Source organism: Hyla sarda, chromosome 5 (assembly GCF_029499605.1).
Source record: "Hyla sarda isolate aHylSar1 chromosome 5, aHylSar1.hap1, whole genome shotgun sequence".
Taxonomy (NCBI): domain Eukaryota; kingdom Metazoa; phylum Chordata; class Amphibia; order Anura; family Hylidae; genus Hyla; species Hyla sarda.
In genome coordinates this window covers 113973161-113985913 of record NC_079193.1, presented here as the reverse complement: position 1 = coordinate 113985913, position 12753 = coordinate 113973161, and positions in this window count along the sequence as shown.

Below are 12753 nucleotides of genomic sequence, written 5' to 3'. Positions count from 1 at the left end.
GCTCTACCTGAGGCACAAATCTACACCAGTCCTGACTTTGCTTACAAAGCTGGCTGTGGACAGCATTATTAAAAAGTCACACGGGTTACAAAGTCCCACAAAAAGTCACAGAGGGGGAACCATACAAGGTGCAGTACTGGAGTAAGAAATGTGTTCAGCACCATATTCATCACATGGCCTGGACCATGTGCACCCACACCACTTTTGATGAATTCCCTCCATTGACTTCATTGACTTTAATGGGGAATTGCAAAATCGGTGCTGTTTTTTATCCTGAACATTCCCCGAGGGAAGTCAGTGGCAGATGGAAACTGGGTTTCTTTTCATGGTTTTTTTTTTTACACTCTATGAACATACCCTTATGCTTTGTGTAAGCATATCCTTATTTATCCATATCTTACACTAGTATCTTTGATAGTAATTTCTCTTGTAAGTCAGATGCTTTCTGTAATTTGTTAATAATTCTCTTTTAATCATACACAATTGATACATTTTGACATTTTTCATGATAAAATATACAGACTATATTGAGCATTATGTGTTTTTTGAGTAGTAAACTACTGTATATTGTTGGGACATTCTGCTGTTTATCATTAGAGAAAATGGTGTATCCTATGATAGATTTTTTAGCCACAAAACATGTTGAAAGGCTTCAAAATGTATCTAATGCCACAAAATTGACATTATGTTAACAAAATATATAGTCCATCGCCAATATCTATTTGCTGTGATAAAACAAATATCTCTGCATTAAAACGTTGATGCTGTGGCATAAAATATAAAATGTAAAGGACAGATAAGAATAATGCTTTAGATTTCTCTTGGGGTTTTATACTAATTGTATATTTTTTCTGGTCATTTGCTTTCAGCCCGGTATCTAAAGACATTTCCTTTTTTTTTTTTTATCATAATGATCATTATCTGATACAGTATATATATATTTGTTGTCACCTGTGTTTATGTAAGTTAGGGATGGTTGACCTCGGGCATATGCAAGTACATGGCCTAATGTACACCATAAAAGGCATAAATAAAGAGGTAAATTGGAATTTACCTTCTTATACTTCTTGCAGTAGGGCTAAAAAAAAACTAAATTTTCTCTATACAGTGCAGATGTTATTATAAAACACTATACATGCAATATTTAGTTATTGCGTATTCACTTATTAAAGCAGTACATTAGTCTTGTTGTTCTTAAGCGCTTCTCCTTTGATATAGAACTCCTTAAAGGACTTGTTGGTTTTGGACAATCTATTTAACCCCTTAAGGACCGGGGTTTTTTCCGTTTTTGCATTTTCGTTTTTTGCTCCTTGCCTTTAAAAAATCATAACTCTTTCAATTTTGCACCTAAAAATCCATATGATGGCTTATTTTTTGCGCCACCAATTCTACTTTGTAATGACGTCAGTCATTTTGCCCAAAAATCTACGGTGAAACGGGAAAAAAAATCATTGTGCAACAAAATTGAAAAAAGAAACGCTGTTTTGGGGGCTTCCGTTTCTACGTAGTACATTTTTCGGTAAAAATGACAACTGATATTTATTCTGTAGGTCCATACGATTAAAATGATACCCTACTTATATAGGTTTGATTTTGTCGGACTTCTGGAAAAAATCATAACTACATGCAGGAAAATTAATACGTTTAAGATTGTCATTTTCTGACCCCTATAACTTTTTTTTTTTTCCGTGTATGGGGCGGTATGAGGGCTATTTTTTTGCGCCGTGATCTGAAGTTTTTTACGGTACCATTTTTGCATTGATAGGACTTATTGATCGCTTTTTATTCATTTTTAAATGATATAAAAAGTGACCAAAAATGCACTATTTTGGACTTTGGAATTTTTTTGCGCGCACGCCATTGACCGAGCGGTTTAATTAATGATATATTTTTATAATTCGGACATTTCCGCACGCGGTGATACCATATATGTTTATTTTTATTTACACTGTGTTTTTTTTTTATTGGAAAAGGGGGGTGATTCAAACTTTTAATAGGGGAGGAGTTAAATGATCTTTATTCACTTTTTTTTTCCACTTTTTTTTTGCAGTGTTATAGGTCCCATAGGGACCTATAACACTGCACACACTGATCTCCTATGTTGATCACTGGTTTCTCATAAGAAACCAGTGATCAACGATTCTGCCGCATGACTGCTCATGCCTGGATCTCAGGCACTGAGCAGTCATTCGGCGATCGGACAGCGAGGAGGCAGGAAGGGACCCTCTCGCTGTCCTGTCAGCTGTTCGGGATGCCGCGATTAGCCGCGGCTATCCCGAACAGCCCTACTGAGCTAGCCCGTAACTTTCACTTTTAGCCGCGCGGCTCAGCTCTGAGCGCGCGGCTAAAGGGTTAATAGCGCGCGACGCCGCGATCGGCGCTGCGCGCTATTAGAGGCGGGTCCCGGCTTCACTATGACGCCGGGCCCGCCGTGATATATAGTTACATAGTTACATAGTTACATAGTTAGTACGGTCGAAAAAAGACATATGTCCATCAAGTTCAACCAGGGAATTAAGGGGTAGGGGTGTGATATTGGGGAAGGGATGAGATTTTATATTTCTTCATAAGCATTAATGTTATTTTGTTCCAGGAATGTATCTAATCCTGTTTTAAAGCTGTTAATTGTTCCTGCTGTGACCAGTTCCTGAGGTAGACCGTTCCATAAATTCACAGTCCTCACGGTAAAGAAGGCGTGTCGCCCCTTGAGACTAAACTTTTTCTTCTCCAGACGGAGGGAGTGCCCCCTCGTCCTTTGGGGGGGTTTAACCTGGAACAGTTTTTCTCCATATTTTTTGTATGGGCCATTAATATACTTATATACGTTTATCATATCCCCCCTTAAACGTCTCTTCTCAAGACTAAACAATTGTAACTCCTTTAATCGCTCCTCATAGCTAAGATGCTCCATGCCCCATATTAGTTTAGTCGCGCGTCTCTGCACCCTTTCCAACTCCGCAGTGTCCCTTTTATGGACAGGTGCCCAAAACTTAACAGCATATTCCAGGTAAGGCCGTACCAATGATTTATAAAGGGGGAGTATTATGTCCCTGTCCCTTGAGTCCATGCCTCTTTTGATACATGACAATATCCTGCCGGCTTTGGAAGCAGCAGCCTGACATTGCATGCTATTCTGTAGTCTGTGATCTACCAGTACACCCAGATCCTTCTCTACCAGTGACTCTGCCAGTTTAATCCCCCCTAAGACATACGATGCATGCAGGTTATTAGTACCCAGATGCATAACTTTACATTTATCCACGTTGAACCTCATTTGCCAAATGAATGCCCAGAAACTTAGTCTATCCAAGTCATCTTGTAACTTATGCACATCCTCTATAGACTGTACCGTGCTACAAAGCTTGGTGTCATCTGCAAAGATAGAAACAGAGCTGTTAATACCATCCTCTATATCATTGATAAATAAATTAAACAACAGCGGTCCCAGTACTGAACCTTGGGGTACACCACTAATAACCGGGGACCAATCAGAGTACGAATCATTGACCACCACTCTCTGGGTACGATCCATGAGCCAGTGTTCAATCCAGTTACAAACTAAAATTTCCAAACCCAAAGACCTTAATTTACCTGTCAGACGTCTATGAGGGACAGTATCAAACGCTTTAGCAAAATCCAGAAACACTATATCCACAGCCATTCCTCTGTCAAGGCTTCTACTCACCTCTTCATAAAAGCAAATTAGATTGGTTTGACAACTTCTATCCTTAGTAAACCCATGCTGGCTATCACTTATAATACAATTATCCCCTATGTATTCCTGTATGTAATCCCTTATAAGTCCTTCAAACAATTTACCCACAATGCACGTTAAACTTACCGGTCTATAGTTTCCTGGGGAAGACCTAGAGCCCTTTTTGAAGATTGGCACCACATTCACCTTGCGCCAGTCCCTTGGCACAATACCAGACACCAGAGAATCTCTAAATATCATGAACAGGGGTACAGATATTACTGAACTTACCTCTCTAAGAACTCTTGGGTGCAATCCATCTGGCCCTGGAGATTTGCTTACATTTATATCACTTAACTTACCTTGTACCATCTCTACATTAAGCCAGTTCAGTACATTACATGATGTGTTACCAGCACTGACCTGGCCAATGTCAGCTCCTTCTTCCATAGTGTATACAGAACTAAAGAACCCATTCAGTAGCTCCGCCTTCTCTTGATCGCCTGTGACAACCTCCCCATTATCATTATTAAGGGGTCCTACATGCTCTGTCCTTGGTTTTTTTGCATTTATATATCTAAAAAAATATTTAGGATTAGTTTTGCTGTCTTTGGCCACCTGTCTCTCATTTTGAATTTTTGCTGTTTTTATTACATTTTTACAGATTTTATTAAGCTCCTTGTACTGTTTAAATGTTATAGCTGACCCATCAGATTTGTATTTTTTGAAGGCTATTTTTTTGTTGTTTATTGCTCTTTTAACATCATTTGTCAGCCATGTAGGATTTAGTTTTAATCGTTTATATTTGTTCCCCTTTGGTATATATTTAGCTGTATAGTTATTTAGAGTTGATTTAAAGATGTCCCATTTACCTTCTGTATCAGTATTTGACAACACCTCCCCCCAGTCTATGTCCTGTAATGCAGCCCTCAGCCCAGGGAAATTTGCCTTTTTAAAGTTATATGTTTTTGCCTTCCCCGCCTGTCTTTGTTTTCTACATTTTAAGTCAAAAGTAACTATATTGTGGTCGCTATTACCAAGGTTTTCCCGCACAGTTACATTACCAACCAGCTCTGCGTTGTTGGAAATGATCAGATCCAACAAGGCATCACTTCTTGTTGGGTCCTCCACAAACTGGCCCATAAAATTATCCTGCAATAAATTTAAGAATTGTCGCCCCTTTGTAGTTTTAGCCAACCCCGGACCCCAATCTATATCTGGATAGTTAAAATCTCCCATTATTACCACTGTACCTGCCCGGGCGGCCCTTTCTATTTGTTTATGAAGCCGAACTTCTATCTCTTCAGTGATATTAGGGGGTCTGTAGATTACACCAAATACTATTTTTTCAGTATTTCCCTCCTTTTGTAATTCTACCCACAATGATTCCACATCCTCAGAATCATCACACACTATGGAATCGTTCACACTGACTTTCATACCACTTCTTACATACAGACAGACTCCACCACCTTTTCTGTTCATTCTATCCTTGCGAAACAATGTAAACCCCTGCAGATTGACAGCCCAGTCATGCGAGGAGTCCAGCCATGTCTCAGTGACCCCAACTATATCAATATGTTCCTCCAGTATCAAGGCCTCAAGCTCCCCCATTTTATTTGCTAGGCTTCTGGCATTTGTGAACATACACTTTACATTTCCATCCTTTATGTTATTGGGGTTAATGGGATTCAAGGGTGTAAGTTTTATTTTCCTATGAAGCCTATTCCTATTAACTATTCTAACCCCTCCCTCCGCTCCACCCCCAGGTACATTTATAATTCCCACCTCTCTATCTACACTATCTTCCCCCTCTTTGCTGTAGGTTCCCTCCCCCCAAGTCCCTAGTTTAAACACTCCTCCACCCTTCTAGCCATCTTCTCCCCAAGCAAAGCTGCACCCTCCCCATTGAGGTGCAGCCCGTCCCTACGGTAGAGCCGGTAACCGACAGCGAAGTCAGCCCAGTTCTCCATGAACCCAAACCCTTCCTTCCTACACCAGCTTCTGAGCCACTTGTTTACCTCCCTGATCTCCTGCTGCCTCTCTGGTGCGGCTCGTGGTACTGGTAGTATTTCAGAAAAGACTACCTTGGAGGTCCTTGCCTTAAGCTTGCGGCCTAAGTCCCTGTGTAAGTGTGTAACCCCGCGTTATATCAGAAGAGCAGGACCAAGGACGTACCGTTACGTCCTTGGTCCTTAAGGAGTTAAATTAATAGTATTCCCTGACAAAAAAAGAAAGGACCATCCTTGTAATGCATGTGCATTTGCTACTCTGCACTGACTTTTATACACAATGGGGGACATATTCACAAACTACTATAAGTCTGTTTCAGTAATATCAATCACGTTTTTTTTTTTCTTCTCACATTTTCAAAGATCCTTTGTGCTCCTTTGAAAATATCTGAGAGTTTATTTTTTCACCATTTTTTTTTTTTTGTGTGCCACTTTTTGTGGGGGTTTTTTTGTGACAAAATTATCCGAGTTAGTCACCAAATTGTAAATCTAACAATTCTGGTGGGAACAAGCTAATCACATGGACCATTTCATGATTACACTATTAGAGCCCAGACAAGTGACAACTATGTGGATGAAACATGTCTGAAGGCAAAGACAAGAGGAAAATTGCTATAGATATCAGTATTGATCACAGTGTCAAAAGGGTTAAAGTGGTACTCTGGTTGTTGCGGTTCTAGGGTGATAATCCTGTCTGAAGTTCCACTTATTGTGGAAAATCCTGTTGACTACACCAATTGTGGTTTTTAGGATAAGAGTGCAACAAACATGCCCCTCCCCTGACCATGTGCTTTCTTTGTTAGAGTCCCCAAAATGGCCACCAACTATATGAAACGGAAGCAGGAAGTTCAGGATAAATTTATAGGGCCTAAATATGTTTGTTAACACCAAGAAACACTGATTAAGTTTTGTACAACTATGAAATTATTGTACCAGGTATTTTGGCAGAAATGTCTTGTACCAGCAGTGTATACCCACCAAATTAATAATCACTCGGTAACCAGCAAAGTTGATAACATTTAATAAAACATTAACCCCTTAACCCCTTCCCGCAGAATGTCATATATAAACGCCGGGTTGTGCAGTGCGTTCGCGCATCCCGGCGTTTATAAATGACATGCAGTTAACCCGGCGATGCGCAGCATCGCACGGGTTAACTGGCAGAAGTCCCGCTGTTTCCAGCAGGGGACAACTTCTGCTTCACCCCCAGGACCATCAATTGATGGTCCTGGTCAGCGATCACTGTGATTGGTCCCTGTGGACCAATCACAGTGATCTGGGGTGAAAGTTCAGATCCCCCGCACTGCCCGCCCCTGGAAGTCGGGCAGAACGGGGGACGAAGGCTGCGGGGGCTCGCGGGGACCTGCGGCACACGGGGGGGAACAGGAGGGGACCGGCGGACTTACCTGATCCAGCGGCGGGACCGAGGAGCAGCGCGGGACCGGCCACGTGGACGAGCAGCGACGGGTGAGTATATGGTCCTCAGAAGCAGCAGTGAAGATCTTCACTGCTGCTTCTAGGAGTCTGAAAACTACAACTCCCAGCATGCCTAGACAGCCTTTGGCTGTCTGGGCATGCTGGGAGTTGTAGTTTTGCAACATCTGGAGGGCCTCAGTTTGGAGACCATTGTATAATGGTCTCCAATCTGTGCTCTTCCAGCTGTTGCAAAACTACAACTCCCAGCATGCACTGACTGTCCAGGCATGCTGGGAGTTTTAGTTAAGCAACATCTGGCCCTTCAGATGTTGCCGAACTACAACTCCCAGCATGCCCTTCAGCTGTCTGGGCATGCTGGGAGTTGTAGTTTTGCAACAGCTGGAGACACACTGGTTGGGAAACATTGTTTCTAACTCAGTGTTTCCTAACCTGTGTGCCTCCAGCTGTTGCAAAACTATAACTCCCAGCATGCACTAAAGACCATGCATGCTGGGAGTTGTAGTTTTGCAACATCTGGAGGGCCCCAGTTTGGAGACCATTGTATAATGGTCTCCAATCTGTGCTCTTCCAGATGTTGCAAAACTACAACTCCCAGTATGCACTGACTGTCCAGGCATGCTGGGAGTTTTAGTTCAGCAACATCTGGCCCTTCAGATGTTGCCGTACTACAACTCCCAGCATGCCCTTCAGCTGTCTGGGCATGCTGGGAGTTGTAGTTTTGCAACAACTGGAGACACACTGGTTGGGAAACATTGTCTGTTTCTAACTCAGTGTTTCCTAACCTGTGTGCCTCCAGCTGTTGCAAAACTATGACTCCCAGCATGCACTAACAGACCATGCATGCTGGGAGTTGTGGTTTTGCAACAGCTGATGCAAGCCCCCCCCGCCCCGCCACCCCCGTGAATGTACAGGGTACATTCACATGGGCGAGGCTTTTACAGTGGGTTTCTCGCATCTTGAGATGCAGCAAATTTTGCGCTGGGAAACTCGCTGTAATCCCCCGCCCATGTGACTGTACCCTAAAAACACTACACTACACTAACACAAAATAAAATAAAAAGTTAAAAACACTACATATACACATACCCCTACACAGCCCCCCTCCCCCAATAAGAACGTCCGGTACGCCACTGTTTCCAAAGCAGAGCCTCCAGCTGTTGAAAAACAACAACTCCCAGTATTGTCGGACAGCCGTTGACTGTCCAGGCATGCTGGGAGTTTTGCAACAGCTGGAGGCACCCTGTTTGGGAATCACTGGCGTAGAATACCCCTATGTCCACCCCTATGCAAATCCCTAATTTAGGCCTCAAATGCACATGGCGCTCTCACTTTGGAGCCCTGTCGTATTTCAGGGCAACAGTTTAGGGCGACATATGGGGTATCGCTGTACTCGGGAGAAATTGCGTTACAAGGTGTGGGGGGCTTTTTCTTCTTTAACCCTTCATGAAAAGGAAATGTTGGGGTCTACACCAGAATGTTAGTGTAAACATTTTTTATTTTTTACACTAACATGCCCTATACTTTAAATTTTCACAAGAGGTAAAAGGGAAAAAAGCCCCCCAAAATTTGTAACGCAATTTCTCCCGACTACAGAGATACCCCATATGTGAGCGCAAAGTGCTCTGGGGGCGCACAACACGGCCCAGAAGGGAGAGTGCACCATGTACATTTGAGGTGATTTGCACAGGGGTGGCTGATTGTTACAGCGGTTTTGACAAACGCAAAAAAAACAAAACCCCACATGTGACCCCATTTCGGAAACGACACCTCTCACGGAATGTAATGAGGGGTGCAGTGAGAATTTACACCCCACAGGTGTCTGACGGATCTTTGGAACAGTGGTCCATGAAAATGAAAACTTGTACAGCCCACTGTTCCAAAGATCTGTCAGACACCAGTGGGGGGTAAATGCTCACTGTACCCCTTGTTACGTTCCTCAAGGGGTCTAGTTTCCAAAATGGTATGCCATGTGTTTTTTTTTTTGCTGTTCTGGCACCTTAGGGGCTTCCTAAATGCGACATGCTCCCCGAGCAAAATTTGCTCTCAAAAAGCCAAATATGACTCCTTCTCTTCTGAGCATTGTAGTTCGCCCATAGTGCACTTCAGGTCAACTTATGGGGTACCTACATACTCAGAAGAGATGGGGTTACAAATTTTGGGGAGTATTTTCTGCTATTAACCCTTGCAAAAAGGTGAAATTAGGGGGGAAACACACATTTTAGTGGAAATTATTATTTTTTTTTTTACATATGCAAAAGTCATGAAACACCTGTGGGGTAATAAGGCTCACTTTATTCCTTATTACATTCCTCAAGGGGTCTAGTTTCCAAAATGGTATGCCATGTGGGTATTTTTTGCTGTTCTGGCACCATAGGGGCTTCCTAAATGCGACATGCCCCCCAAGCAAAATTTGCTCTCAAAAAGCCAAATATGACTCCTTCTCTTCTGAGCATTGTAGTTCACCCATAGTGCACTTCAGGTCAACTTATGGGGTACCTCCATACTCAGAAGAGAAGGGGTTACAAATATTGGGGGGTATTTCCTGCTATTAACCCTTGGAAAAATGTGAAATTTGGGGGGAAACACACATTTTAGTGAAAAAAAAAATATTTTTTTTTACATATGCAAAAGTCGTGAAACACCTGTGGGGTATTAAGGCTCACTTTATTCCTTGTTACGTACCTCAAGGGGTCTAGTTTCCAAAATGGTATGCCATGTGAGGGTTTTTTGCTGTTCTGGCACCATAAGGGCTTCCTAAATGCAACATGCCCCCAAAAACCATTTCAGAAAAACGTACTCTCCAAAATCCCCTTGTCGCTCTTTCCCTTCTGAGCCCTCTACTGCGCCCGCCGAACACTTTACATAGACATATGAGGTATGTGCTTACTCGAGAGAAATTGGACTACAAATATAAGTATACATTTTCTCCTTTTACCCCTTGTAAAAATTTAAAAATTGGGTCTACAAGAACATGCGAGTGTAAAAAATGAAGATTGTGAATTTTCTCCTTCACTTTGCTTCTATTCCTGTGAAACACCTAAAGGGTTAAAATGATGACTGAATGTCATTTTGAATACTTTGGGGGGTGCAGTTTTTATAATGGGGTCTTTTGTGGGGTATTTCTAATAAGAAGACCCTTCAAATCCACTTCAAACCTGAACTGGTCCCTGAAAAATAGTGAGTTTGAAAATTTTGTGAAAAATTGGAAAATTGCTGCTGAACTTTGAAGCCCTCTGGTGTCTTCCAAAAGTAAAAACTCGTCACTTTTATGATGCAAACATAAAGTAGACATATTGTATATGTGAATAAAAATTTTTTTTATTTGTAATATACATTTTCCTTATAAGCAGAGAGCTTCAAAGTTAGAAAAATGCAAAATTTTCAAATTTTTCATCAAATTTTAGGATTTTTCACAAGGAAAGGATGCAAGTTACCACAAAAATTTACTACCATGTTAAAGTAGAATATGTCACGAAAAAACAATCTCGGAATCAGAATGATAACTAAAAGCATTCCAGAGTTATTAATGTTTAAAGTGACAGTGGTCAGATGTGCAAAAAACGCTCTGGTCCTTAAGGCCAAAATGGGCTTGGTCCTGAAGGGGTTAAGGACTCAGCCCATTTTGGCCTTAAGGACTCAGGCAATTAAATTTTTACGTTTTCATTTTTTCCTCCTCGCCTTTTAAAAATCATAACTCTTTTATATTTTCATCCACAGACTAGTATGAGGGCTTGTTTTTTGCACGACCAGTTGTCCTTTGTAATGACATCACTCATTATATCATAAAATGTATGGCGCAACCAAAAAACACTATTTTTGTGGGGAAATTAAAACGAAAAACGCAATTTTGCTAATTTTGGAAGGTTTCGTTTTCACGCCGTACAATTTATGGTAAAAATAACATGTGTTCTTTATTCTGAGGGTCAATACGATTAAAATGATACCCATTATTACATACTTTTATATTATTGTTGCGCTTAAAAAAAATCACAAACTTTTTAACCAAATTAGTACGTTTATAATCCCTTTATTTTGATGACCTCTAACTTTTTTATTTTTCCGTATAAGCGGCGGTATGGGGGCTCATTTTTTGCGCCATGATCTGTACTTTTTTTTATACCACATTTGCATATAAAAAACTTTTAATATATTTTTTATAATTTTTTTTAAATAAAATGTATAAAAAAGTAGGAATTTTGGACTTTTTTTTTTTTTCGTTCATGCCGTTCACCGTACGGGATCATTAACATTTTATTTTAATAGTTCGGACATTTACGCACGCGGCGATACCAAATATGTCTATAAAAAAAATTTACGCTTTTTGGGGGTAAAATAGGAAAAAACGGACGTTTTACTTTTTTTTTGGGGATTGGGGGAGGGGATTTTTCACTTTTTTTTGACTTTTACATTTTTTTTACATTTTTTTTTTACACTTGAATAGTCCCCATAGGGGACTATTCATAGCAATACCATGATTGCTAATACTGATCTGTTCTATGTATAGGACATAGAACAGATCAGTGTTTTCGGTGATCTTCTGCTCTGGTCTGCTCGATCACAGACCAGAGCAGGAGACGCCGGGAGCCGGACGGAGGAAGGAGAGGGGACCTCCGTGCGGCGTTATGAATGATCGGATCCCCGCAGCAGCGCTGCGGGCGATCCGATCATTCATTCAAATCGCGCACTGCCGCAGATGCCGGGATCTGTATTGATCCCGGCACCTGAGGGGTTAATGGTGGACGCCCGCGAGATCGCGGGCGTCGGCCATTGCCGGCGGGTCCCTGGCTGCGATCAGCAGCCGGGATCAGCCGCGCATGACACGGGCATCGCTCCGATGCCCGCGGTTATGCACAGGACGTAAATGTACGTCCTGGTGCGTTAAGTACCACCTCACCAGGACGTACATTTACGTCCTGCGTCCTTAAGGGGTTACTTAGCTAAACCAAATAAGACATACATACAAGCATTAATACAATAGTACATACTCTATGTTTAGCAAACTAGAATGAATCTACCCAAGTGATACATGAATATTTAGTGTAGAAATGATACAATCAATAGATTTATGCATCCCAGGCTAAGGAGCAGAAGATGCTCCCCTCTTGAAGGACGATCCAATAAGAGGCAGAGGGCCATATGATTTCCAGTGAAATCCCCTAATGCCCCACCCCTTTGGCTTAGTGTCCACCTACTCTCCTCATATGAAGTGGATAAACAGGTTCTTTAGCCCTGCCTACTGTGGCTGTATTTGAAACAAAGGAAATGTATGCTAAATGGAATATAATGGATGTAAAAACACATAATTTCAATATCCATAACATTCCACCTCTTGCTTTTACACCATAATTTACATTATTTATGTTAGGTGATTTCCTGAATTTCATGTCTGCTAGTTTACCAAACATACAACATATATATCTCCATAAAACAAAGAAATACAAAGTAATTATATTCCCCCAGTTTCCACATCTACCCAAATAATCCGGTGTTTGGTGTTCCATGGAGTTTTGATCACTCTCAGTCTTCTTTGATCATAGTTAATATCGTCCTCATTGTTCACTATGTAGCTGCAGCAAGAATCTAGGGCTAGGCGATTGTTAGAGCTACAGC